At 47.1% G+C, this 11,336-nt stretch overlaps 1 protein-coding gene and 1 long non-coding RNA gene across 14 annotated transcripts in view; one reads left to right on the forward strand and one right to left on the reverse strand.

Annotated features, from left to right (window-relative positions):
* Positions 1-1,399: 1,399 nt before the first annotated feature.
* On the reverse strand, positions 1,400-3,487 carry LOC147581395 (uncharacterized). The gene is made up of 2 exons (XR_015249868.1): positions 3,381-3,487; positions 1,400-2,648 (listed from the first exon to the last, which is right to left on the reverse strand). It is a non-coding gene; the product is annotated as an uncharacterized LOC147581395 (long non-coding RNA).
* Positions 3,488-4,291: 804 nt separating this feature from the next.
* The window catches only part of LOC112869958 (zinc finger protein 705F-like), a 55,019-nt gene continuing 47,974 nt past the window's right edge, over positions 4,292-11,336 (forward strand). For 3 of the 13 annotated variants that reach the window (XR_015249867.1, XM_086702991.1, XM_086702997.1), the window contains exon 1: positions 5,234-5,627. The gene's annotated coding sequence lies outside the window, so the exon portion shown is untranslated. Of the gene's footprint in view, positions 4,459-5,058; positions 5,149-5,230; positions 5,628-5,663; positions 5,894-6,321; positions 6,486-11,336 lie in introns of those variants that run through there. The other 10 variants (XM_086702992.1, XM_086702998.1, XM_086703003.1 and 7 more) reach the window with 9 other exon arrangements.

The raw sequence follows: 11,336 nt of genomic DNA on the forward strand, positions 1-11,336 counted from the left end.
ACCCAGAGGCAACTTTGCCTGAACACGCATTCCTTGCTAGTACACTTTTTCTTTTTAATCCCCTCCTTTGGCCTTTAAAAACCTTTTCCTGTTTCGCTCAGAGAAGCCCCCTCACCTTGCCTGATGCGATGTGCCTCCACTCACAAACCGTTTAACAAAGCCAATTAGACCTTCAAATTGACAGGGTTGAATGCAGTTTTTTTAGCACACCAAGGGGAAATGGGGCCCCTATGTACATGCTTCCACTGGCTTTTAATGTTTTATTTCCTTATAACTCTATAAAGTAGCTGAAAAAAACAGATGTACTAACATATTTGAAATTCCAAAATTTTATTTACACCCCAAACGGAAGTATTCCAGTACCTTACCTTTTTTTCCAAATTCAGAAAGTGTATTTCTAAGTTCTTTTAAAGTTTCATGTACATCTACCAGGCTTCCAAAGTCACTTTCTCTCATTTGTTTTAAGCAAGGGGACAGGCCTTCTAATAGCACACAACTTCATATATTGCCAGTTTCTCCTTTGTTCAAAATAATGTATCACACCGATAATTTGCGTTTTAAAAACGGTTTTGATTTCAGCAGTGTGCACTTCCTCTTTTGACATTATGTATATTAGTACTTGGTAAAATGTTAATTTGTGAGGAAATTGTTCCGGTAGCATTCAAACTTGGTGCCCCGTGTCTATCTGTGTGTCTACAGGTAGTTTTCTGAAAAGAAATGAGAATATCCCATGTGCTTGCTGAATTAGAAAAAAATGGATTTATACTGTGTACCCTATTTTAAAAGGTTATTCTATTTATATTTATAGAAACGGAAGTTTTAAATACTTGAGATCGTGAGCTGAACACAGGTTGGCACAATGATTTTGGGAAGGGGACATAATAACTTCTCCCTTTATCTCGGTTGCCAAAATTGACCATTATCGTATCTCTGGCCAAAAGCAGTTTTATATCAGTATCATGTTGCCAATTAATAATTACCTAACCTAGTCCATTTCCATTTTTTTAAAGCAAAATGATGTAATACAGGTTCAGTGCAAGGTAAAAGGTGAACAACTAGGAAAACCTCCTGCATGTCGTTATTCTCTACATTGTAGAAGTGTGTTTTTCTTCTAAAGAGTAAACCAGGTCTCTGTAAAATGTTATTTAGTCCTATCTCATATTTTATTTAACATGATGGCTGATATTCTGTGTGTAACTTTCCCTCATGTAAAATATTTCAGGTAAGTAATTTAACTTTACATTGCTCAAGACAAAAACACATGACAACCTATGTCCTAACACGGCTTTGCATTTCTTTCTTACCTTGCAAGAAACTGTATAGCTGAAGCAAAAAACAAAAAACAAAAAAACAAAAGAGGGGGGTAAAAAGCTTAATGCTAATTTCTGTTGCACCTGCATTCATTTTTTTAATGTTTATTTACTTTTGAAAGAGAGAAACTGAACATGAGTTGGGGAGGGGTAGAGAGAGAGGAAGACACAGAATCTGAAATAGGCTCCAGACTCTGAGCTGTCAGCACAGAGCTGGACATGGGGCTCAAACTCGGGAACAGCAAGATCATGACCTAGGCTGAAGTCAGACACTTAACCAACTGAGCCACCCAGGCGCCCCACTGTATTCACTTTTCTAATCTAGACTCTGGGAAACTGCGTTGTACAGAATGCAAGAGGAGTTCCACTTGAGCAGACACGCTACAAACATCCCCCAGTTAGGGTGAGACGTGTAGACTATTCCTCAGGTACTGGTGACTGCCTGAGAACAGAGGCAGGGAGAAAAGAAATAGTTAGTTGATGTGGAAAACAAAAGCAAAAGGAAATGCAGATAACATCATTTACAGTCATGTTGGGTATGAAACTTCCACTAGAGTTTGTAACTGTCTTTTTTGTTTGTTTGTTTTTTAAGAAAGAGAGCGTGAGCAGGGGACAGGGGCAGAGGGAGAGAGAATCTTAAGCAGGCTCCATGCTCAGCCAGCACCCCGAGGTAGGGATCAATCCCATGACCCTGGCATCATGACCTGAGCCAAAATCAAGAGCCAGGCACTCAAACAACTGAGCCACCCAGGCGCCCAGTTTCTAACTGTCTTAATGATTTACAAGAAAAACACCATGTTTAACAATGGACCTCCAGGAACCTATAGGCTCAATTTCCTGGAGCCTTAAGGTCACCCTCCCCTCTACAGGATGGAAAACCTTCTAGTAGTCAGTCTTCATAATCTCAGTGCAGTGCTTTCTGCCTACAGGTCCTGTTCCCATGCTTTAACAAAACCACCTTTTTTTTTTTTTTTTTTTTTTTTTTGCACCAAAACCTTTTCAAGAATTCCTTCTTGGCCGTCAGCTTAGAAACAATTCATTTCAACATCGGTGTCTACCTGCTGCTGCCTGTGCAGAATTTTCTAAGTACGTGTCAGAACCTGGGATGCCATCCCAAGTCATCCTCTAGTGGCTGGGAAACACTGACAGGATACCCAGGGACCTCCTGGTGGTCCATCAACAGCCCCAGACAAAGAACACAAACCCAGAAGGCCAGACATGAGGGTGGCTGGCAGGAAGTGCAGAAAGGCAGTCAGCACGGAGACAGGGCTGTGGCCTGATGTTTGGTATAGGCAGGGCTTTGGAGACAGGCAGAAATGGATCCTAAGTCCAGCTTCCCTGGAAAACACATGCACAAACCAAAATAAGAATTGTCTCTGAATGACAGATTGTTTTCAGACGAATTTTCATGCCCTATCCTATTCTGTGAATTTCTATTTTCAGCATTTTGGAAAAATGAACACATATAAATAGTAGTCTGGTATTTTTAGAAGAGAGAAGAAAAATGAATATTGCTCCTAGGATATGAATTGGATTATATAAGATATAAGGATGACAATCTATTCTAGGGCCTTATGCTAAACATATAATGTGCCATGTGGAAACCACATCATAAGGAAATAAAACCCATGAGTACTTTTTTTACATTAAGTTTGATAGTTTCCATGCATCACTTGACCTAGTGATGACAAAAACCATGAGCTCTATGAAAGTGAGTTCTTGCTGCCCCTAAGTAACTGTTTCTAATGAATGACGCTAAATCAGGTAAAAATATTATCTAATAAGGTTTCCACGACACATGACACATTATGCGTAACATAAAAACTTTGTCCTGACTGTTGGCCTGTTGGTCTTTCATATCTCACACATGGTACATAGATATCACTTCTTGAAAAGAAGCCTCATAAATTTCATATTTGTATTTCCATTCTAAAAATACTGAAACAAGCTCACTGCAGTCGTACCATATGAAAAAAAACATCTGAAGAAGAAAAATGGATATTGTATGTATGGTACCATAGCAAAAACTGAATACCAAAATAGGATATTCACTCACTCCCTTTCACTTACTCCGTCTTTCCAGGTCCATTAGACAACCTACATCCTGTATTTCAGCTTCTTTTTCCAGTGGGCCACGGGAACAGTGAAAACAGCAGCCAGGGCATTTTGACCCATCAGAGCCACGGGGGAATGGGGGGGGGTGGATCTAAGTCAAGCCAGGAACCACTTTCTGTGGTTACTGTGGACCCCTGCGAACTTCACCTATGCTCTGCCTGACTCTGGAAATATTCTAAGTGGCCATGAGGACCCAAGAGCCACTAGTGTCTGCCTGGAAAGGTTGGAGACGGTGTCTATGCTACTGAATTCCTATCCAGAACTTCCTAGGTTACTTCAGGAGTACGGGAAATGCCACTGCCCCAAATGGGAATCTCAAGGGAAGCTTTCTAGGCCTGCCTGGAAAGGCTGCTGCTGGACTAGAAGCCGCTGAGAAGGTGATGCGCACACTGAAAAACGACAATAAATTGTCTAAGTCCTGGGGGGCGGGGAGGGGCCGGGAACAACTTGTACCATCCCTGAACATTTGTACAAAAAGGACACAGGAAACTTGAAAATACAGTTGGAAACCTTAGCTCATAGCCAGCTCAGTCAAAAGATGACAAGAACGACGGGAAGCTGTTAGACTAGTTCTGTTAATATAACAAATGATCAATATCCTCACGGAGTGCACATGAAATTGGTGTAAAATTGCTTAGGACCCAACAATATTTTCAAAATGTCACGAAGGCTGGGAAAGCACGGAGACCTCTAGCATGACCCTCACACAATACGGTTAAAAGGGAATGCATTTGGGATGTGCCCCCTGCTACCCCCCCGCCCCTCTGCCAGCCCTCCGCTGTTCCCGCTGGGTCGAGCCCGGGCACTCCCGTCCACTAGGACCGTTTCCCCCAGTGCACAGGACCCCCCACGTGGCATCCTCTAGGCTGCTCATTTTACTCACTCTCCCTTCGCGGTCGCCCGGCGTCTCCCTCCCGGGCTTTCTTCCCTCAAGTCGCCGCCCACTCGGCACTCGGCGACGGAACGGATGCCGTCTACGTCCTAGCAGCTCACTTTCCAGTGGGATATCGGGAATGTAGGCACACTCTGGCAGGTACGGCCGGGGGAACAGGTTTGGGGACAGAACAGCACGAGGTGTCACACAACGGGGTGGTCCCCTCCCCCAGCCCGGGGCCCAGGGGCCTCGCCCACAAGGTGACCGCGAATGGAAGGCCTGGCGACGGCAGGGCCTCACTGCAGGAGGATGAGAATGGCTCGGAGGTGGGTCTGGGAGAGGAATGGGGTCAAGCCAATATCAGGGCCAGGGGCGGAGGCGGCGGCCCCGGGGGGTAGCAGGGCGTGGGGGGAACGTGAAGAGCAAGAACCCAGGTCCGAGGGAGGACATGGCGTGGGCGGGGACTAGGGAGGGTGAGCAGAGACCAGGAGGAGTCGTCAGCGGAGGGGCGGGGCCGGTCAGGGCGTAACCAGCGTGGGGCGTGACTTAGGAAGGTGGGCAAAGACCAGGATGGGCGTCAGCTAAAGGAAGGGGCCATCTTGGGGCGTGGCTAGCGCGGGACAGGGCCTAAGGAGGTGAGCAGAGGGAGGGGACGGAGACGTCCACTGAGGGGCGGGGCTGCTGTAGGACGTGACGAACGTGGGGCGGGGCATAGGGAGGGTGAGCGGGAACGGGACAAAAGCCGAGGGGTAGGGCCGGCGAGGACGTGAGCAGCGTGAGGCGGGGACTAAGGAGGTTGAACAGAGACCAGAAGGGGACCTAAGCGGAGGGGCGGAGCCAATGCAAGAGGTGGGCAAGCGAGGAGGGGCCTAAGGGAGGTTTAGGGGGAATGGGGCGTCAGCGGAGGGGCGGAGCCGTGGGAGGTGTAACCAGTGTGGGGCGCGGCTTAAGGAAGGTGAGCAGAGACGAGGACGGAACGTCAGCTGAAGGACAGGGCCGGCTTGGGGCGTGGCTAGCGTGGGACTGGGCCTAGGGAGGGTGAGCGGATTTTGGGGCTGGGGACGTCCGCTGAGGAGCGGGGTTGGTATAGGACGTCGCGAACGTGGGGAGGGGCCTAGGGAGGGTGAGCGGGAACGGCACAAAAGCCGAGGGGCAGGGCCGGTGTAGGACGTGGCCAGCCATGTGGCGCGGCCTAGGGAGGATGAGCGGGGAGTGAGTGTCAGGCGAGGGGCGGGACGGGCGTAATACGTGGTCACCGTGAGGCGGAGCCTAAGGAAGGTGAGCAGAGCGCCCAGAGGTGGAATCAAGGACCGGCGGGTCGAGGGAAGGTGCGTGTAGACCGGGAACAACTTGTCACCTGAGGGGGGGAGCCAGACTGGACGTCGCCACGGTGGGTGGGGCCTAGGAGGACGAGCGGGGGCGGGCGGTTTGCGGCGCGGGCCACTCCCCCTTCCGCCCCCGCCTTTCCGGTCCCGCTCCTCCTTGCGTCCCACGCGCCAGCGGACTGGCCGCTCTAGTGGGTTTGGGGGTGCTTGGTGTCTGGGGAGCTGGCTGCTTCTTCCCTAGCTGCCGTGACTGTTTCAGGGAATTCCAGGTGAGACTCAGAGCCCTGGGCCTTTTGCACTGAACGCGCGGATGTGCCCCAGTTAGGGTGACAGGTGTGTGCACAGCCCCATTGGCTGGACACGCCGGGCTGGGGTTGAGGATCTCGCGGGACCCCAGCGGCTGCCCTTGGCGCGCGGGTTAGTTGACCGGGCAGGGCAGGCGGGATCTGTGCTGGTGGCGGAGAGCCGGAGGGATCGGCGGGACGTGGCCCAGAGCAGGGGGTGCTCAGAGGGAGGCTGAGTGTCTGGGACTTGGGGGAGGAGCGTGGGTGCCACCGAAAATCGCTTTGTGTCGTTAGGTCCTCGGTGTTGCAGCTTTACGTTTTCCTGGGGCGACTCCCAGAGCTATCTGAAGATTTTTTTTTTTTTTTGAGAAGCATGGGATATTCTTTTATTTCTTTTCTTTTATTGTATTTAGAGAGAGTGCTAGCGGCGGAGGGGCAGAGGGAGGGACAGAATCCAATGCAGGCTGCAAGCCTGAGCCAAGCCAATACAGCGCTGGATCCCAGACCCTGGGACGATCTGAGTGAAAATCGAGAGTCTGATGCTCAACCGTCTGAGCCACCCACGCCCCCGATAAGTGTGGGATATTGTTTTTTGTGGGGTTTTTTTTTTTTGCCCTTAATTTTTTTTATGCTTATTCATTTTTTGAGAGACGGAGAAAGAGTGCTAGCGGGGGAGGGGCAGAGAGAAGACACAGAATCAGAAGCAAGCCCCTGGCCCCGAAAGCCCCTTGCAGCTCGAACCCACAGATCGTGAGATCAAGACCTGAGCGAAGTCGGACTCAACCGACTGAACCACCCAGGTGCCCCAAGTGTGGGATATTATGATTACTGCTTTTGTTTTCTATTTCTTAATGTTTTATGTCAAGTTGGGATAATGAATGAGGTTTGTAAAATGGATACCATTTGGGAATATGTGGATTTTGCTTTTAATTGATGAAAAATTAATTTTTCAATATCTGGGAACATTTGATAGGGATGTTTCTTGTTTGCCATTGTTAACCTTAAAAACAAAACTGCCAGGGGGCCCCAAACCGGACGCCAAGCTGAGCATGGAGACTGCTTGGTTGCTGTCTCTCCCTGTGCCCCTCTTCCCTCCCCTGTGTAAAAGCACATTCTCTCTCTCTCTCTCTCTTAAAAAAAAAAAGAAAAAGTAGAACTGCCTGTTATTTTAGCAACAACAGACGATGGGGTTATTTGGGAATGTGTAAAAGAGAATAGCAATTCGGGACAACAAGCTTTAGAAAAACTGTAGGGAAGCATGGGAACCAAGGGAAGGCTTGCTTTTTTAGGGAAAAAAAGGGTAATTTGGGAAGGTTGCTGTGAACTAAAAGTCCACTGGAGTGAACTGAGAGTTTGAAGTGTGGTGGCTTCTCACTGGCTGAACTGTTGTTCTGGGGGCTGAGAAAAGGTCTCTTCCTCCTGCTGAAGTTGTTGAGTAGTATCCATGTGCAAGGCCAAGTCCCCAAAGGGTGCAGTCCCTCTTCCTGTTGGGTCTGCAATTGACTGTGTGTTCTAGGGTGTGAAAGTTTTCCCTGCCACATCTGCCCACTCCATTTTAGGGAGGTTTCCTATTACTAAGTTTCACACCATAAACATTAAAAATTAGCTGTCAAATTTCAGTGGCTTCATTTATACCTTTTTTAAAGTTTTATTTATTTATTTTGAGAGCATGAACAGGGAAGGGACGGAGAGAGAGGGAGACAGAAAATCACAGGCAGGCTCCTCACTGTCAGCACAGGCCCAGATATGGTGCTCGAACTCCTGAACTGTGAGATCATGACCTGAACCAAAATCAGGAGTCAGACACTCAACCCACTGAACCCCCAGGTGCCCCAATATACCCTTAATAAACTTTAACATGAAAACGTAAGTTAACATCTCTTTTTTATATTTCCTTTGGAAAATCTAATCCCGGTTGGAATTTGGCACTACCTGATTCTAGCCACTCATGCTGCATAACTTCTCAAGGATTATTTACAAGAGAAGACATGCTTCTGGCTTTCTTACAACTTTTTTTTTAATGGTTTTTCATTTTAATGTTTATTTATATTTGAGAGAGAGTGAGCCACAGGGGAGGAACAGAGAGAGGGAGACACAGGTCCAAAGTGGGCTCCATGCTGACAGCAGAGAGGCCAAAATGGGGCTCAAACTCATGAAACCTGAGATCATGACCTGACCCAAAGCATGCTTAACCAACTGAGTTAGCCAGGTACCCTCTTTCTCAAACCTTTGAGTTGATTTAATATTTGAACTCAAATCACCTCAGAAATTGGAAGATATGTTTCTGTTAGGCAACAGAACAGTAGCCACTATGGAGTTCCTATAAAGAAGAGGTCCCAGTACTCCTCCAAGTCTCCGAATCTCCATTCCCTGAGCTCACCTTACTCCACAAAGACCTTCCTAGCACCTAGACATAACAGCTGTCTCTCAATCATCTTGAGCTTCCATCAAGGAATCTTGCATTTTCTAAGCTTGTTAGAAATCAGAGATGCATAAAAATTTACAACATAAGGAATAGGATACCCTGGGAAATCTTTGGGAATTATGTATCAACAGGGCAGAGCCTAGGGATTTGATATTCTCTTATTTTCTGGAATAAAGACTGCCTGTGTTCTGTCTGATAAACTAATTTTCTTGTGCTCCTAAGTTAAAGGGTAGTAGGAAACAGGGGCTCCTAGGCGGCTCAGTCGATTGAGCATCTAACTTTGGCTCCGGTCATGATCTCACCGTTCATGGGTTCAAACCCCACGTCAGGCTCTGTGCTGACAGCTTGGACCCTGGAGCCTGTTTCAGGTTCTGTATATCCCCTCTCTCTCTCTGCCCGTACCCCAGTCCCACTCTCTCTCTCAAAATAAGTACATACATGAAAGATTAAATAATAATAATACTAAAAAGGATAGAAGGAACCAGCACTAGGAAGCCAACTATTTCAGACCCAAATTAAGTATCTCTATCTTATTCCTTTGAGGTCTATGTCTGCCTTCTCCACTCTGCATCAGATATCATTGTACCGGGATAAATATAAGGAGCTCTGTCTCAGTAATTGTATATTAATGCTTCTATCCATTTTCCTTTCAAAAAAGCTTCCATATTGTCTTTTGTTTCCTAAAAATTACAAACTGATTCTAATACTTTTTGCCAGCGATGAAAACAGCACAAAACAAATGATATTTAATATTAAAACTTATCCTTTAGCTGTCACCCAAGGGTTGTTACTGTGACTCTCTATCCCAGTGCCTACACCCGCTTGCTAATTCACAGTCCTGTTTGGCTTGTCCCACCTCGGGCATTTGCACTTGTCTGTTTTTCTCTGTATGACTCTTCCTCTGATCTCCTCATGAATGATTGCCACTATCATTTCTCTACTTTCTCAGAACCACATTCTCTGAACACATGTTTTTAAAACAACTTTTGTTTTCTAACAACAAATATTTTCAGGATTTATTCAACTATGCCATATTTACAACTGTGCCTCAGGGCCCAGTTGGCTGGGTGGCTAAGTCAGTTAAGTGTCTGACTTCAGGTCAGGTCATGATCTCACAGTCTGTGAGTTCAAACCCCATGTTGGGCTGTATGCTGACCGCTCAGAGCCTGGAGCCTCTTCCAATTCTGTGTCTCCCTCTCTCCCTGCCCGCCCTCTCTCTTTCTCTCTCTTTCACAAATAAATACACATTAACAAAAAAAAAAAGTGTGCCTACAAGTTAAAGAGGGGAAACTCTTCTGTTTTTGGATTTTTTTTCTTATAGAGATCTTTGTAAGTTTTTATTCCTGTATAATTTATCAACATTCTGGGTCTTGAATCCATATGTCTGACCCCAGTGCCCCTGCCATTCTGCAGAATGGATGTCGTGTTAGCAGGCATGAAAACTACAGTAATCTTATTGTCCATTTCCATCAGAGCTCTTGGGTGACCAAATGCATTGTCAATGAGCAGTGATATTTTGAAAAGGATTTTTTTCTGAGCAGTAGGTCTCAACAGTGGGCTTAAAATACTCAGCAAACCACATTGTAATGAGATGCGCTATCATCCAGCCTTTGTTGTCTGTTGATGGAGTTCAGCCAGGGTAGATTTAGTATAATTCTTAAGGGCCCCAGGATTTTCAGGATGGTACATGGGCGTTGGCTTCAACTTAGTCACCAGCCGCCTTAGCTCCTAACAAGAAAGTCAGTCTGTCCTTTGCAGTTTGAAACCAGCCACTGACTTCTCTCTGGCTATGAAAGTCCTGGATGGCATCTTCTTCCGACAGAAGGCTTCCAGTAGATTTTCCAACTTAAAAGCTGTTGCTCGGTGCAGCCACCAGCATGAATTGTCTCAGCCAGATCCTCTGGATAACTGGCTGCAGCTTCTGTATCAGCACTCGCTGCCTCACCTTGCAGTTTATGTTATGGAGGTGACTTCTTTCCTTACTCCCACCAACCATCCTCTGCTCGCATCAGATGTTTTTCTGAAGTTTCTTCACCTCCCTCATCCTTCAGAGAATTAATTGAAGAGAGTCAGGGCCTTGCTCTGGATTAGGCTTTGGCTTAAGGGAATGGTGACCTTCTCTACAGACCACACAAACCTTCTCCATATCTACAATAGGTCTGTTTCAGTTCACTTTCTTTTTTTTATTTTCAACGTTTTTTTTTTTTTTTTTAATTTATTTTTGGGACAGAGAGAGACAGAGCATGAACGGGGGAGGGGCAGAGAGAGAGGGAGACACAGAATCGGAAACAGGCTCCAGGCTCCGAGCCATCAGCCCAGAGCCTGACGCGGGGCTCGAACTCACGGACCGCGAGATCGTGACCTGGCTGAAGTTGGACGCCCAACCGACTGCGCCACCCAGGCGCCCCCACTTTCTTTTTTTTAATGTGTATTTATTTTTGAGATAGAGACAGAGCACGAGCAGAGGAGGGGCAGAGAGAGAGACACACACACAAAATCCTAAGCAGGCTCCAGACTCTGAGCTGTCAGCACAGAGCCCGACACGGGGCCGGATCCCATGAACCGTGAGATCGTGACCTGAGCCGAAGTCGGACGCTTACCCGACTGAGCCACCCAGGCTCCCCTCACTTCACATTCTTATCACCCATGTGTCCACTGGACTTGCACTTTTAATTTCCTTCAAGGACTCTTCCTTTGCATTCACAGCTTGGCTGACCTTTTGGCACAAGACACCTAGCTTTCAGCCTGTCTCTGCTTTCAGCATGCCTTTCTCACGAAGCTCATTCATTTCTAGCTCTTGATTTAACGTGACAGGCCTTGAACACTTAGGAGGCCGGTGTACGGCTGTCTCATGGAAAAGAGGTCCAAGGAGAGGAGAAGAGGGACAGCTGGTAGGTGGAGCAGTCAGAATACACGCAACACTTACTGATTAAGGTAGCCCACACCTATGGGCACAGCTCGTGGCACCCCAAAACAATTGCAATAGTAACATCAAAGATCACT

This window comes from Puma concolor, chromosome B1 (genome assembly GCF_028749965.1).
Source record: "Puma concolor isolate L17-30 chromosome B1, mPumCon1.1.hap2, whole genome shotgun sequence".
Taxonomy (NCBI): Eukaryota; Metazoa; Chordata; class Mammalia; order Carnivora; family Felidae; genus Puma; species Puma concolor.